Raw genomic sequence first — 13,520 nt, 5'->3', positions numbered from 1 at the left:
CCGGGGCGGGCGGGGCGCCGACAGGGTCCCTCTGGAAGCCCGGAGGCTGCGTACCGGTGGCTCCGTGGGCTGCGTCCTCTCGGGTCCCAGCTCGGCCCCGGTTATAAACGCCCCCGCCCGCCTTTGTTTCGGGTGTCCCTGCTCTGCAGGTGGGTGGGGGGAGCCAGGTTGGGGGTGGGCTCCCACAGGCCGCTGCCCTGGAAGGCCGTTCACCACCGAGCTCACCACGTAGCTCGAATAAGCCCTTCGCCGGGGCTCGTCCAGGGCCCAGGCCTTTGAAAGGGAGCTGCTTATGTCCCTTTGGGTCAGTCTCCAGTGCTGAGTTTGCTTTGGGATGGAACTGACTGCGGATGTGGGGGGTGGGGGTGGGCTCCAGGGAGAGGGTCTCCCGCCCTCTGCGCCAGCCTGGCAGAGTGCGGGGGCATCCGCGGCCTGCCGCTTCTGGTCCCACGTCGGCACGAGCATGCCCTGACCATGGCTGTGGGGGAGCGCTCGGGGCTGTGGCACAGGCGATGGAGGCTGAACTGCAGAGCAGCAGAGAGCCACAGGGACCCCACCTCAGCCAGAGGGCAGGACAGGGGAGACGGGCAGCCAGTCCTTTGTGAGGATAGAGGAGCCTGGTCTCACTGGTCCGCCCACCTACCCCTCCACCCATCATCGACCCACCCACCCACCCATTCATTCACTCATCCATCCGTCCATCCATCCATCCATCCGTCCATCCATCCTCCATCCACCCATCCATCCATCCATCAATCTGTCCATCCATCCATCCATCCGTCCATCCATCCATCTGTCCATCCGTCCACCCACCCCTCCACCCATCATCCACCCACCCACTCATTCATTCACTCATCCACCCATCGGTCCATCCATCGACCCATCCACCCTTCCACCCACCCACCCTTCCACCCACCCACCCTTCCACCCACCCACCCATCTGTGTCTGCAGCTCCCAAGGGTGTTCCCTACTCAGACTCCCCTGAGGAGGTAATCTGGGACCGAGGCTGTCTTTGCCTCTCCAGGACGTGCCGAAACACGAGGGCCCTGGACAGCCGAGGCCGAGAGGTGAGGAGCCCTGTCCTGCTGAGCCTGCTCCCTTGGGGGGACAGTCGTGATGCCTGCCCCAGAGGGACATGTCAAGTCCGGCGTGGACAGGAGCCGCTCCTCTCCACCCGCCCACCCCCGCCCCCGCTGGGAGGTTGGAGGAGGAGCAGGGGCTTCGCAGGCCTGGGGCGTTGCACCGATCTCGGGTCCTTTCCGAGACCCTCCTGCGGGTCTGGAGTGGCCCCCCGCTCCGGCGCAGGCTGCCCCACCCCGCTGCGGGCACAGCCCGAGGCCCCGCCCCCAGCGAGGTGTGAGCGGTGACTGACAGCCGGAGGGGAACGTGAAGTGCCGTGGCTGCTTCATTGTTCGCCGCTGATGGAAAGCAATCTGCATTTCTAGCTGTTAATGAAGGATTATGGATGTGCCAGAAAAAACCCACAAAACCGTTATTCTTTGCACTCGGCTTGTTAATTAAATTCCGAAGCTCCATTTTCAGGTTTTAATTAATAGCGCGGGGTCCTGCTCGGCGTCTTGTCCTCACATGCGGCCTCTCCCCCTCTGGCCCTCTCCAGCGAGGCCCTGGGGGCGGGGATCTGGGCGGCGGGTCCCAGGGTCCCCACCAGCGAGGGAGGGGGCGGCCTCCCGGCCCTGGACGCCTCCTCTGACAGCGACCGGGCTGCCTCGTGGTGCTGCCGCCAGCTCAGACCCGGGGGGCCCTTTCCTGCTCCACGTCTGTGGCCCCTCCCTCGGTGGGTCATCCTCACGCCGGGCGGGGTGCAGGCTGGCCGCGGGAGGGGTGTCTGCCGTGCGCACGACGCTCTCCCCACGACGGCGGAAAGCCCTGCGGGGGAGTGAAGCGCGGGGAGGGCCTCAGGCTTCTTCCCGCCCGCAGGTCTTCGCGGAGCGCCCGCAGGGGCTGGGCGGTGGGCTGCAGGCCTGGAGTCGGGGCGAGGGGGGTGGGCGGCGGTTCCGGCGTCTACACGGGTGAAGGGGAGGCGTCTGACCCACACGGTTCTCGGCCGGCCGCCCCGCTGCCGGACCTGGGTCCTGGGAAGGGCGGGACCCAAGCTCTCCTCTGGCGTTTCTCGGCGTCCCAGCCGTGCCCACCCCCGTACGGGGCCGTGGGCACCGGGTGTGGTTTGGACAGAGCCAGGACTGCGAGGCAGGCTCGGAAAGCGATGGTTGTTTATCCAGCGCCCCCGGCCCTGCCCTGCAACCCCAGGCACAGGCAGCAGAGGCCTCCCACGTTGCACCCCCACAGAATGCCCGCGGCTCACACAGCACAGCAGCGCGAGGAAGAGGTCAGGGGAGGCTTGTTTAGGGGTCACCCCGAGGAAGGGCACCACTAAAGACCCCGGGTGCTGCCCGGAGGAGGGCTCGGGGAGACAGCTGCCCCTTGACGCGGGGCTGGGGGAAGGCTTCAGGGAGGCGGCGGCGTGCTGTCCCCTGAAGGTCGCGCTCCGTCTGCAAGAGGACAGCAGACTCGGAGCGAGGTCTAGAGAGGCAAGCCCCTCAGCACACCGAGTGTCCCTCCCGCCAGAGACGGACGTCGCCCTCCCGCGGGCGCGGTGGGGCGCCGGCGCCTGTCGAGGGGATGAGTGGGGGTGCACCCCTGTTTGTCTCTTTCGAGAAGAGGCCCTGAGCTCCCCCTCTGGCCAGGGGCTGCTTTGCTCTTCGAGGGAGACGTGTCAGTGTCTGCAGATATCCTGGTTGTCCCGGTGGGTTGTGGGTAGAGGTGGGGGATGCACCTAAATGTCCCACCGTGCACAGGACAGGGGCCCCCCGACAAAGCTTTAGGAGTCCCCCGCCACAGGGTCAGTAGAGGTCAGGTAGGAAACGCTGCCAGTCCCGCAGGGGCATGAAGGGCTTTAGGCTGGAGCCTGCGCTGGGAGCTGAGCCCCTGCGGCCAGTTCAGACCTGAAGCCGGTCCGACAGGGAGGCAGGTCTTTGGTGACGGGTGGGCTCAGGAGCCCGTCGGCCCCCCTCACCCCGGATCCCCTCCCGGGAGAGCGCTGCTTGAGCCGGTCCCGGCACTGGGCCGGCCGCAGCCTGGAGTCTGGGAGTCTGCTTGTGTCTCAGGAGGGGCTGTGGAGGCTTGGCAGGTGCGTCTCAGAGCCGAGTGCTCTAACGCTCCTTCAACAGTAGGGAGACGCGTTGTGAGTCGTCAGCGCGGGGGCAGGGGACGGTCTGTACCCGTGGAGTCCCAGCTGGGACGTCTCTGCCAGTTGCTAGTAACAGAAGCCCAACCAGCCGGTGGAGACAGAACCTTCGTTCAGGAGCTCAGACAGAGGCCCCAAGGCCCCCCTTCTTTCTTCCTGCCTCAGCTCTGCCCCTTTTCCATGTCCTCATCCGAGGTGCCTTCGTGGTGGCAAGGTGGCTGCCGCTGCTCCAGCCCCCGCTTCCTCCGGGCCTTTCTCCCTCCCAGCAGGCTCTGTGAAAGTTCCAGGGCATCAGTGGACTCAGCTGGGGTCACATGCTTGTCCCTGGACCAATCACTGTGGCCAGAGAAGTTCAGTTCTCTGATTGGCCAGGTCTGAGTCCCATGTTCACTCTTGGAACCCAAACTCAGCGTGTGGCAACGGGCACGGTGGCCAGAGAACCGTTAGGAAAAGGGAGGGAGGCCACCTGGGTGACAGGGTGCAGGTGCCAGCGAGTATCTAGGGCAGCACCGGGGCCCGTGACAGACCAGAACCCAGGGGACGCTGCCCGTCCTTGCCCAGGCCCCCTGCCCGTTCAGTGCCAGCCAGGGCAGTGCCACCAGAGCCGACTGCCGCCCATCCGGACCTGACAGTGGAATTTCTGGCTGGCGTTTACCTCAGACTTCATTGGCCTGATTTCCGGTGGTCTTGCAGCTTTCCACCGTTTAAAGACTCTTATTTAATGAAACGTAACCGATCCGTGCAAACACACCGCCGGCCCGGACCAGCTGGTGCCCACCGAGGTCGGACTCTGCTGGACACCGGCCAGGGCCGGGGCAGACAGGCAGGGGCTGGTGGGTTTGGGGGGCTTCTGGCTTGCTCTCCCCTCCGGAAACCACCCCGACCAGAGGGTACCCCGTGACCCCCGCCCCCATCCCTCTCCGGGCTCCTGAGGTCCTGGCACCTTTTCACTGAAGGATCCCTCGGCTCTGCCTCCACTCTCCCAGGCTCAGGAGGGTCTGCAGGGCTTCCGGGGACAGCGGCCTTTTAAGGACGCCCGGGTGGGGTGGGGCTGTGGCCTCCCCCGGGCCACGCTGGCCTGGGCTCCCTGTGCTCGCTCTCTGTGAGCGCCTCCTGCACTGGTGCACAGACGAGACCCCCCTCCCCCCGCCGCCCTGGGCGGAGCTCGCCCCGGTGCTGGGCGCGGTGCTGGGGCTCACAGGCTCCGTCCGCCCGTGAGCGTGGGGCTGACTTTGGACGCGAGATTTAATCCGGCTGCACGGCCCGTCTCGGGCAGCCCGGGCGCCTCTGCGGGCTCGGCAGGTGCAGTGTCTGCGCACCCTGGCTGGGCGCCCGAGGCCCGCGTTGCTGCTGTTGTTGCTATTCTCAGGTCTGTGACGTTTACTATCTCGGGCCTGAGGACGGCAGGCACCTGGCCAAGTCCCGGGAGTGCGGTGACAGACGCGGGCCTGGCCCGTGGGGCAGACGAGTGGAGAGACGCGATTGCAATGCAGCGGGACGTTCGCTTTTAAGCCTCTCTCGCTCCCGCGGGATTAAAGCAGCCCCAGAGCGTGATGAGCACGTGGGGGGCGGGCACCGGGCCCAGCCCGGCTGTTTCCTGCCCAGGGCAGTCCTGGTGAGCTTCCTGGAGGAGGGGCCGCTGAACGTCTGGCCTGCCGCCTCTCCTGGTCCCCGCTGGGGGTGGTGGCCCTCGGGCCTCAGGCTGGGGCCGGAGTGTGCTGGGGGTTGCCCAGGGCTGCGTAAAATTACCGGGGCCCGGCTTGCTCAGGACCACGGAGTGCCCGCAAGCGGTGACCCTGTGTCATGGAGGGACGCAGAGGCCGGCCTCCTATCCAGCAGCCAGAGTGGCCTTGATTCCACGGGGGAAGATCCGGGTTTCCAGCAGCCATCTGTCCTGGGGGCCCGGTCAGAATCCTTCGGCCCCAGGACAGGCTGTACCTCAGCTCTGCTCCAGCTGGTCAGCGGCGCCCCCGCGGCCTCCCGGAGACGGCGGCCCTGCAGGACCCGGGTTTAGAAGCTGAGCTCTCCCTCTGGCCGACCTTTCTGCTTGAACTTGCCGCTCACGGGACACGTTACGGCCCGAGGTTCATGTAACCGAGGGGTAAGGGGGACGGTGTCTGAGGTCCGAGCTGGGGCAGCCCAGCCGGTCAAGGTGGGTCTGACCCATGACGTTCCAGCCCCAGGGCGGCGGTCTCCAGACCTCCTCGGCCACCCCGGGGGGACTGGCCGTGAGTGTGACCGAAGGGGACAGGCAGCTGGGGTGTCAACCCCCGGGCTCACACACACCTGGCACCGTGGCATCGAACCGGAGCCTGCTCCTCCCTGTCCTGTCTTCCTGCCTGTCCGCTGCCTGCAAGCCCTCGGCCGCCTGCCTGAGCCGGGTCCACGGGACCGCCCTCCCTCGAACCTGGTCTCCCCGTGACTCGGGCTGTGATTTCGCTGCCAAGGGGGGAGGGAGGGAGTGGCAGCCCGTCCCTATCCCCCCACCCCGGGGCCAGGGAAGTGGGTTAAAGACACCATCTCAGAGCTCCCTCGGCCCAGGGAGTCTCCGGCTCACCTGAGACATCCTTCCACATGGGCATCCACGCGAGGCCTCCGTATTCGTTTCCAGCCGCTCGGCTCTGAGGGGCGGCGGCAGTAAAATACCGCAGAGACGTGGCAGCCATCGGGGTGCCGGACTGTGGGAGGGGCCTCACACAGGAAGTGGGTTTCTATAACGGAAACCTGGGCGCGGATGCTCGGGAGGGGGACCGGGACCCCCCAGGGAGGCAGGGCGGGTGTGGGAGCGTCAGGGTGAATTCCGGCCCGCGGAGACAGCAGCGCAGTGAGCCCGCGTGCGCCGGTTCCTGTCTCTCCCCCACTCGACTCCTTCAAGGTCAGGTCATTGCCTCCAGTGAGTAGCTGAGGACACTGGACCCACGGAGGGAAGAGACCGCCCCGAGTTACGTGGGCAGTCACTTTGGGGACACTCGTGGGTCAGGCTCTGTCTCCCTGTGTCTGAGTTGTTCTTCGGCACCACCGTGGACAGGGCCCAGGCAGCCACACTGGCTCTGGGACCAAGGTCAAGTGCGGGCGGTGGCGGGGCTCAGGTGCTGACACGCGAAGGTCTGGTGGCCTGGTAGGTCTGCTGTCCGAGGGCGAAGGGGCGTCCCACGGGGGAGGTAAGGGGGCCAGAGAGGAGAGCATTCGGGACGCAGTCTCCTGCTTGTGCCAGAGCCCAGGGCTGCGGCTGGGTCTCTGTCCCTGTCCATCTCTTCCCTAAACAAGTTCCAGGGGCTCTGCTACCGGCCGGGTACTGCCTGGGGGGCCGCAGCTGCAGCTGCGGGCGGGAGAAACCTGTCCTCACTGGGCTCTCCCCCGGTCCCTGGCACAGAGGACATGGGGGCAGGGGTTGGGGAGCCGAGGAGCGGGTAGACCAGAAGGACAGACTAGCACTCGGCCGCCCCAGAAGGCTCTGAGCATCGGAAACAAGAGGGAGCGGGCAGAGCTGGGAGGTTTGGCTTTAGCCCGCCCTCCCTCTCGGCTGGGGGGCACGCACAGTGTCCCACACAGGCTGGCAGCAGCCGCCTGGGCCCCCCTGGACCCGGCATGGGTACAGGCCCTTGCAGGCCCCCGGGGCAGAGCATCCAGGGAGCCTGGCCCGGGCCTGTCTTGCCTGGGGTGCGGTCATGTGCTTTTCCATTGGAACCCATTCCAGCCCACCCAGCTGACCAGCTGAAGACTTTGGCCTCAGTTTCCCCATCTGGGAAGGAGGAGTCTGCCCTAGGCGACCCCTGAGGGCTTGCCTTGCTGGGCAAAGGGTCCTCTGGTCTGCCATCCGCCCGCTTCCAGACCAGCGCCTCCCGCACGGTGATGCGGCGCCCTGCTCCGCCAAGGGCAGTGAGGTGTGTATCTGCCCGGGGGGCGGGGGGTGGTGGTTCCGGGGGTGGGGTGGGGGGGCTCCTTTCCTCCCCACTGCACTGGCAGTGACGGCGGAGCGTTGGGACCGCCAGGGCCATTTTACTCTTATTTTATTTCTTCCTGAAGTTCCACCCCCCCGGAGCACCTCCGAGAGCTAATGCCATTCCCTTGGCAGGAGTGCGTTTATTGAAGCTGTCACTCACCGCGGAGCCACTCCAACGGAGCCACGCGGCCGTCTGTAATTTAAAGGCAGACAGGCCCAAACGGCCCGTGCAGACCTTGCCGCGGGCGCGAGTTAAGGACGGGCTCTCTGCAAAGTGGTCGCCTAGTAAGTCTGCAGCCCTAAGTGACTGAGCTTCCTCTCCGGGCCTGTCTCCCTCCCTCCGAGGGCTGGCGTGGGGCTGCCGCGCCTCCCCCCGCTGTCCCCGCCCCTGCCAGTGTGGCTGGCCGTGGTGAGCCAGCCCCAGGGCCGCGCCCTGCTGGGACAGAAGGCTGCGTTGCGATTGACCTCGAGGGGGTGGGATCTTGATGTTGGCGCTTGAGGCCGGGGCTCACGTTTCCCGGACGGCCGTCTTCCCCCGTGGCCTCTGCTCGCTGCTCCGCACCGCGGGATTCTGGGTTGGGAGGGTGGGCGCTGGCACCCTCACGTGCAGGGGTTTCCTTGCTCCCTGGGTCCTGGGGCCGGACCCACTCGCGGGTCAAAGTTCTGCACGGACTGAGTACCTTCCCCCTGCTCCGTGGGCCTCTGTGTCACCCAGAGAGACACCGTGTCACCCACTTCATTGGGAAGCCGGGCAACAACCCGCCTGGTGACCCAGCGCCGTCGGGGGCTGGGCTGAGACAGGCTGGGTGCCGACGCCGCGCCCGAGAGTCTGCCGAAAGTGCTCAGAGCTGCACGCAAACGAGGACAGCCTCCGCTGAGGACCCTCGACACGGTGTGTTTTCCTAAACGCAGCCGCTCCTCGACGTACAACGGGGGGCCCTCCCGACGAACCCGCAGTAAGTCGAACACGTCCGTCGTAAGTCAGAAGTGCGTCTGTCCGGTGCCCTGGCCTCGGCCCGCCCCCGCTCAGCGCAGGCCCCTCCCGCCAGCCTCCCGCGGGCAGGACCCGGGCACGGAAGCCTGTTTTGCGGTGACGTGTCGAGCGTCTCCTGCGGTTTGTTGAATGCAGTATCCGGAAAACGCCGGCAGCACAGAGCGTGGCAGAGTGTGGGTGGCGTGGCCGGGGTCGCGGGGCGATGGGGAGCGGCGGCTCGGGGCTGCCGTCCAGCCCCAGGAGAGAGCGGCACGCCGCAGAACGCTCGCCTGAGAAAAGACGGAAATTCAGGATTTGCGCAGTACGGTCCCTACTGGCCGTGTGTGGCTTTCCCACGGTTGCAAAGTTGGGAAACTGTCGCGTGGGACCGCCATGAGGCCGGGACTCTGCAGACGAAATCTTTTCCTTGGCTGAGGTGCGGGTCAGACCAACTTGCTGAATACCGCTTTCTCGTGTGGGCCTCCTTTTCTTCATCTTTTCCTTTCCTGAGCCCACCCCTCCGGCTGGGTGACGACGCCTTTCCCACGAATGACGGGGACCAAGTCGGGGTGTTCGCAGGGGTGCCTCCCCAACCAACCACCTGAGACAAGGACGAGGAATTCGCTGGCCTATGAACTTGAACCGGGGGCAGCAGCCTGATAAAGCCGGCCTGAGGGAAGGGGGGTCTGCACGCGGTCAGCACCCCCGCCTCCCCGAGCCCCGCCTCTGCCTCCCGGTGCTGGCTCTGGTCCTTCAGGCGAGCCGTCTCCCAGGTCAGGAGCCAGGGCTGCAAATGGGCCTCCTTACCCCCTCTCCTCCGGGGCCGGCCAGGCCTCCGTCTGTTGCTGAGGGAGAAAAATCCCAGGACAGGCCGCTGACCGGGCGGCTCAGCTCACACACCCACCCAGCGACCCCTCGGTCTGGCCTCAGGTTTCCGGTGCTGGGAAGGGCACCCCCTACCCTGTGACTGCATCCTGTGCTTAGACCCCAGCAGAGGCAGGATGGAGGAGGCGCAGAGGTGGCCCAGGGAGGCAGGAGGAGGGGGGATCGCCCGAGACCGGGAAACTCTCGTTTGCATCTCCTGGAGAATTTCCTCGGGCTCATTGCGGGAGAGAGGAGATGCAGGAGCCTTGGACCCAGGTCATTCAAAGGGTAACCTCCGGGGAGGGGCTTTGTGCTTCTTTTCGGCAGCAGCCCCCGCCCCCTGCCCCGCCCCCCTCACCGTGAACGCCCCCAGGCCGTGAGCATCCCCGCAGCTGGGACTGGCCCCCCCCCAGGTCCACAGAAGCACCGGGTTTTCGTTTCAGCTCCCCCCTGTCTGGGGAGCGGGTAGAGCAACATCCCAGCGCTTTGGGCTGGAAAGCAAGACTCTCGGGGAGAGTGTTCGGGCTCCTCAGACACACGTGTTTCCACGCGTCCCTGGGCCCTGCTGCTGGGAAGGTGCCCAGGGGAGCGGGGGGCGGGGGCGGACGGGCGGGGGACCAGAGCGGGGGGCTGGACCGGCCGCGGAAGCCCAGGCGTCTTCACGCACGAGGCCCTGGCTGGAGGGGCGCTTTGCTTTGGTTTGCTGTGGCCTTGCCTGTGTGTGTGGGGCGAGGGTCAAGCCACAGTGTCTCCAGGGGGCACGCTCAGGGCCCTGTCTCTCCCCGAGCTCCCAGGGACTGTACTGGGGGAAGGAGAAGCAGGAGAGGAGGGGATGGGTGAACGCAGGGTGCCACCCCACCCGGGCCCTGGGCCCTTCTCTCTGTCCCAGGGCTGTGGCCGCTGGGCGGGGCTGGTCTGTGCTTCCTTCTAATCCTCGGAGATAACACGGGGAGCGGGAGGAAGGGGGCGGCCAGGGCAGGGGTGCCCTTCTGGGGCAGAGCCCACACTTGAGTGTCGGAGACTTGGAGACCCGAGGGTGGGGTGAGGGGAGTGGGGGGTGGGCAAGGGGGGTGGGGAAGGGGGAGGGCTGGACCCACGAGCGCTGGCCGGGCCCTGGACCTGCTTTCCGTCTCAGCGCACAACCGACAAATCGGGTTCCCAGGTTTAATAAGTCAGAAGGTCCAGATGTTCCCCCTTGTACGTTACAAATGTTAATTATCTTCTAATTACTTATTAGCCGAGGCTGCTCTGGCAACAGGCGCCCCGAAGCCCAGCCAAACGCGCCCGGAACCTCAGACGGGAGCGGATTAATGCTTGGCCCCTGGCAGCGGCTTCCGGAGCTCTCTCGTCGCCTGCGGGCTTTTTTTTTTTCTTTCCCCCCACAGTTACTGTCTTCGGCGGGGAGAAGCCCACGGCCCCTGCCCTGGGGACAGGCCGGGCCTGGCACTGACTGTGCCCTCGGTTTATGTCACCGAGGGGCTCAGCCGCGCCGCGCCCAGGCCCGGAGGGTCAGGGAGGTGCAGGGCCTCGTCCCGGAGTCAGAGGCAGGCCCGTCTCCAGGGCGGGCTGGCCCCTTGCGCTTCCTCCGAGGCCTCGCTCCTGCCTGCTCCTCTGGTGGGGCCGCCGGACAGCTGCTCCGGGACCTGGGCCAGGCCGGCAGGGAGGGTGCTTCCCTGCGCCGCGCCGATGGGCAGCTGCCCTGCCAGCTGCTCCAGGAGGGGGCGTCTGCAGTGTCGGTCCCTCTAGCACCCGGTTTGCGCCCTGACAGCCCCCGGGGCCTCGGCACTGAGGAACTCTAGTCAGTGGTGGGACCCTCGGGTGCCGGAGACCAGCGCCTGCCGCCGAGGCACCCCCGCCCTGGCAGAGGGCGGCCAGCTCCCCCTCGCTCCTCCCACCCGCCTGGCGCAGAGACTCGGCGGGCAGGACGGCATTCCTTGTGCAAGGACCCACCCCGTCGCCTCCCAGGGGATCTGCACCCGGTCCGCCTGCAGTGACACACACGGTGTCGTCTCCGGCCGGGGCAGCTGTACAGGAGACGAGGACCCGCCTTTCCCTGGAGTTCAGGGGGCACTGGTTTCTGTGGAGCCCGTGGGCACTGGGCCGTGGTTCTTCCAGCCGCACAGCCGGGCTGACGTGTCAGCACCACAGCCGTGGGGCGAGGGGTGCAAACCTGCACAGCACCTGTAGCTGGGCCATGTGTTCATTCATTCACTCATTCATTCATTCATCTGTGCATCCACCCATGCACCCCCCATTCTCCCTCCCTCCCTCCCTCCCTCCCTTCTGCCTCTCCACCCATCCCCTCGTCCATCCCCCGACGCCCCCCACCTGCCTTCCTCCCCAGGAGACGTGGAGCACCAGCCAGCCCTGCGCTGTGATGCTTAGGATGTGGGCTCCTGCAGGGCCCGGGGATGTGGGCGTGGCCTGCCGTGTCCGTCAGTGTGCTAGGGCTGCCCCCCAAAACTATCAAACACCAAGGGGCTCGCACAACAGAAATGTATCGTCCCCCGGTTTTGGAGGCTAGAATTCGAGACCAGCCTCTGGCTGAGAAGGGCGTTTGGCACCAAGAGTCCTGGGAGGTCTTGCTGGTGTCCTGCCACCCGCCCTTCCGGCTGCAGCCCCTGATGGAGGCCAGCCCGCTGTCCCCTCCCGTGGAGGACCCCGGGGTCCTGATGCCCTGTGCACACAGACGCTCCCAATCCCTCGCCCCTTCAGGCGTCCTCCTGGGGAGGATCTCTTTAGAGCAGGGAGCCACCTGTCCCCAGGAGACTCACAGCGGGACCCTGTTCTCAGTGGCCTGTCACCCACCTGGAAGCCCTCTCACCCTCCAGCCTCCCCGAGGCAGCACCCTCCGCCCCCCTGCCAGCCTTTGCTGCAGAATCATCCCTGGGAGCATGTTGACGTCTGTCTGTCCTGCAGACTCTTGGGGACCCAGGTCAAACCCTTCCAGGATCGCCTGGAAGCTCCTCCCCCTTCCCGCAGGTGAGGGCGGAGCCGACCCCTCATTCCCAGGGCTGTGGTGTGGGGTGGGGCTCACAGCAGACAAGGCACCTCTTCAGCGCCGGGCGCCGCACCCTCGGGGGCGTGCAGGCTGCCCACCGGGACGAGCACTGCCCGGGCCCCTTGGACAGAGGCTGTTGGCTGGGTCCCCTCCGGAGGTCCGGGCGCGGCAGGTCTGGTGCGGGCCCAGGGGACCTGCGTCTTTAGCTGGCACCCCAGGTGAGCTGGTGCCGGGCCCCTCAAGGACCTGGGGTTGTAGTTAGGGAGGAAACATGCGCGCTCACCATGGCAACCCCCAGGGCTGGCTCCCGAGCCTGGCAGGCCCCCGGCTGCCACAGACCCGCGGCGTACAGGGCTGTTTTGTTCTCCCGCCGTCCGCGGCCACGGCGAGAAATGCCTGTAACAGAGCCGTGCGGTCTGGAGGAGGCACGCGCACTTTCTTGACTAGATTTCCAGGAAATTTCATGAAAGGCCGACTTTCTTTGAGAGCCTGGCCCCTGTACGTGCCAGAACGGAATCACGGGGAATTGATATTCTCCAGGACTGTGCGGGCCCTCCCCCACCCCCCGAGGTTCGGAGAGGCTCTAGGGGAAAGGGGGGCCCTTGGCCCCTCCTCCCCCTCCCACCATGGAGAGTCTGAGTCTCAGCCTCTCCATCTTCAAAGGCACAGCATAAATTAGACAAAAAAGGCTTCTTAAATAATATTTAACCTCAATATTTGACAACTGCGGTCGAACTCATGTGGTTGCTGAGCCTTTCCCGGTGCTGGCGGGAGTTCCAACCAGCAGCGAGGTGGGCACGGTGGCGGGCACGGGGCATCACCGCCCAGACCCCCAGGGCTGCCTGTCGGCCTCCCCCCCAGCAGCGGGGGTCAAGTTCACAGAGGCAGAAAGCAGAACGGTGGGCGCCAGGGGCTGGGGGCGGGATTCAGGCTGGTGTTGAGCGGGGACAGAGCGTCAGTTTGGGAGGTGGCGTTTGGGGGGTGGAGGGGTGGCACAGCGCTGTGGGTGTGCTCAATGACCCTGCACCGCACGCTTGAAGCTGGATGTCATCTCTGTCCGCACAACCGCAATGACAAAAGGGAAAAGACTCCGGGCCTGCCTCCTTCTAGGGTCCGCTTCGCCAATGCCTGTCCTTGAATGGGCTCGGTTCACACCATTATTGGTATGTTAGGTCTCTCTTTTTTTTTAAGATTTTATTTATTTATTTTTAGAGAGGGAAGGGAGGGAGAGAGAGAGAGAGAGAGAGAGAGAGAGAGAGAGAGAGAGAGAAACATCAATGTGCAGTTGCTGGAGGCCGTGGCCTGCAGCCCCGGCTTGTGCCCTGACTGGGAATTGAACCTGCGACACTTTGGTCACAGCCTGCGCTCAACCCACTGAGCTCCACCAGCCAGGGCTGATATGTTAGGTCTTCAAGACCACATTTCGCCGTTTGCTTCGTGGTTTTGTTTCCCTGGCACACCTTTCTAGCCCTTCTCTGCGTCGCCGGGGTACCTTCCAGATCTCGCCGTGTTTGCTGGGAGCGTTTGCAAGTG

The sequence above is a fragment of the Phyllostomus hastatus genome, unplaced genomic scaffold, assembly GCF_019186645.2.
Source record: "Phyllostomus hastatus isolate PE091 unplaced genomic scaffold, TTU_PhHast_1.1 phas_scaffold_182, whole genome shotgun sequence".
NCBI classification, from domain to species: Eukaryota; Metazoa; Chordata; class Mammalia; order Chiroptera; family Phyllostomidae; genus Phyllostomus; species Phyllostomus hastatus.
Note: the sequence above shows the minus strand (reverse complement) of the source record.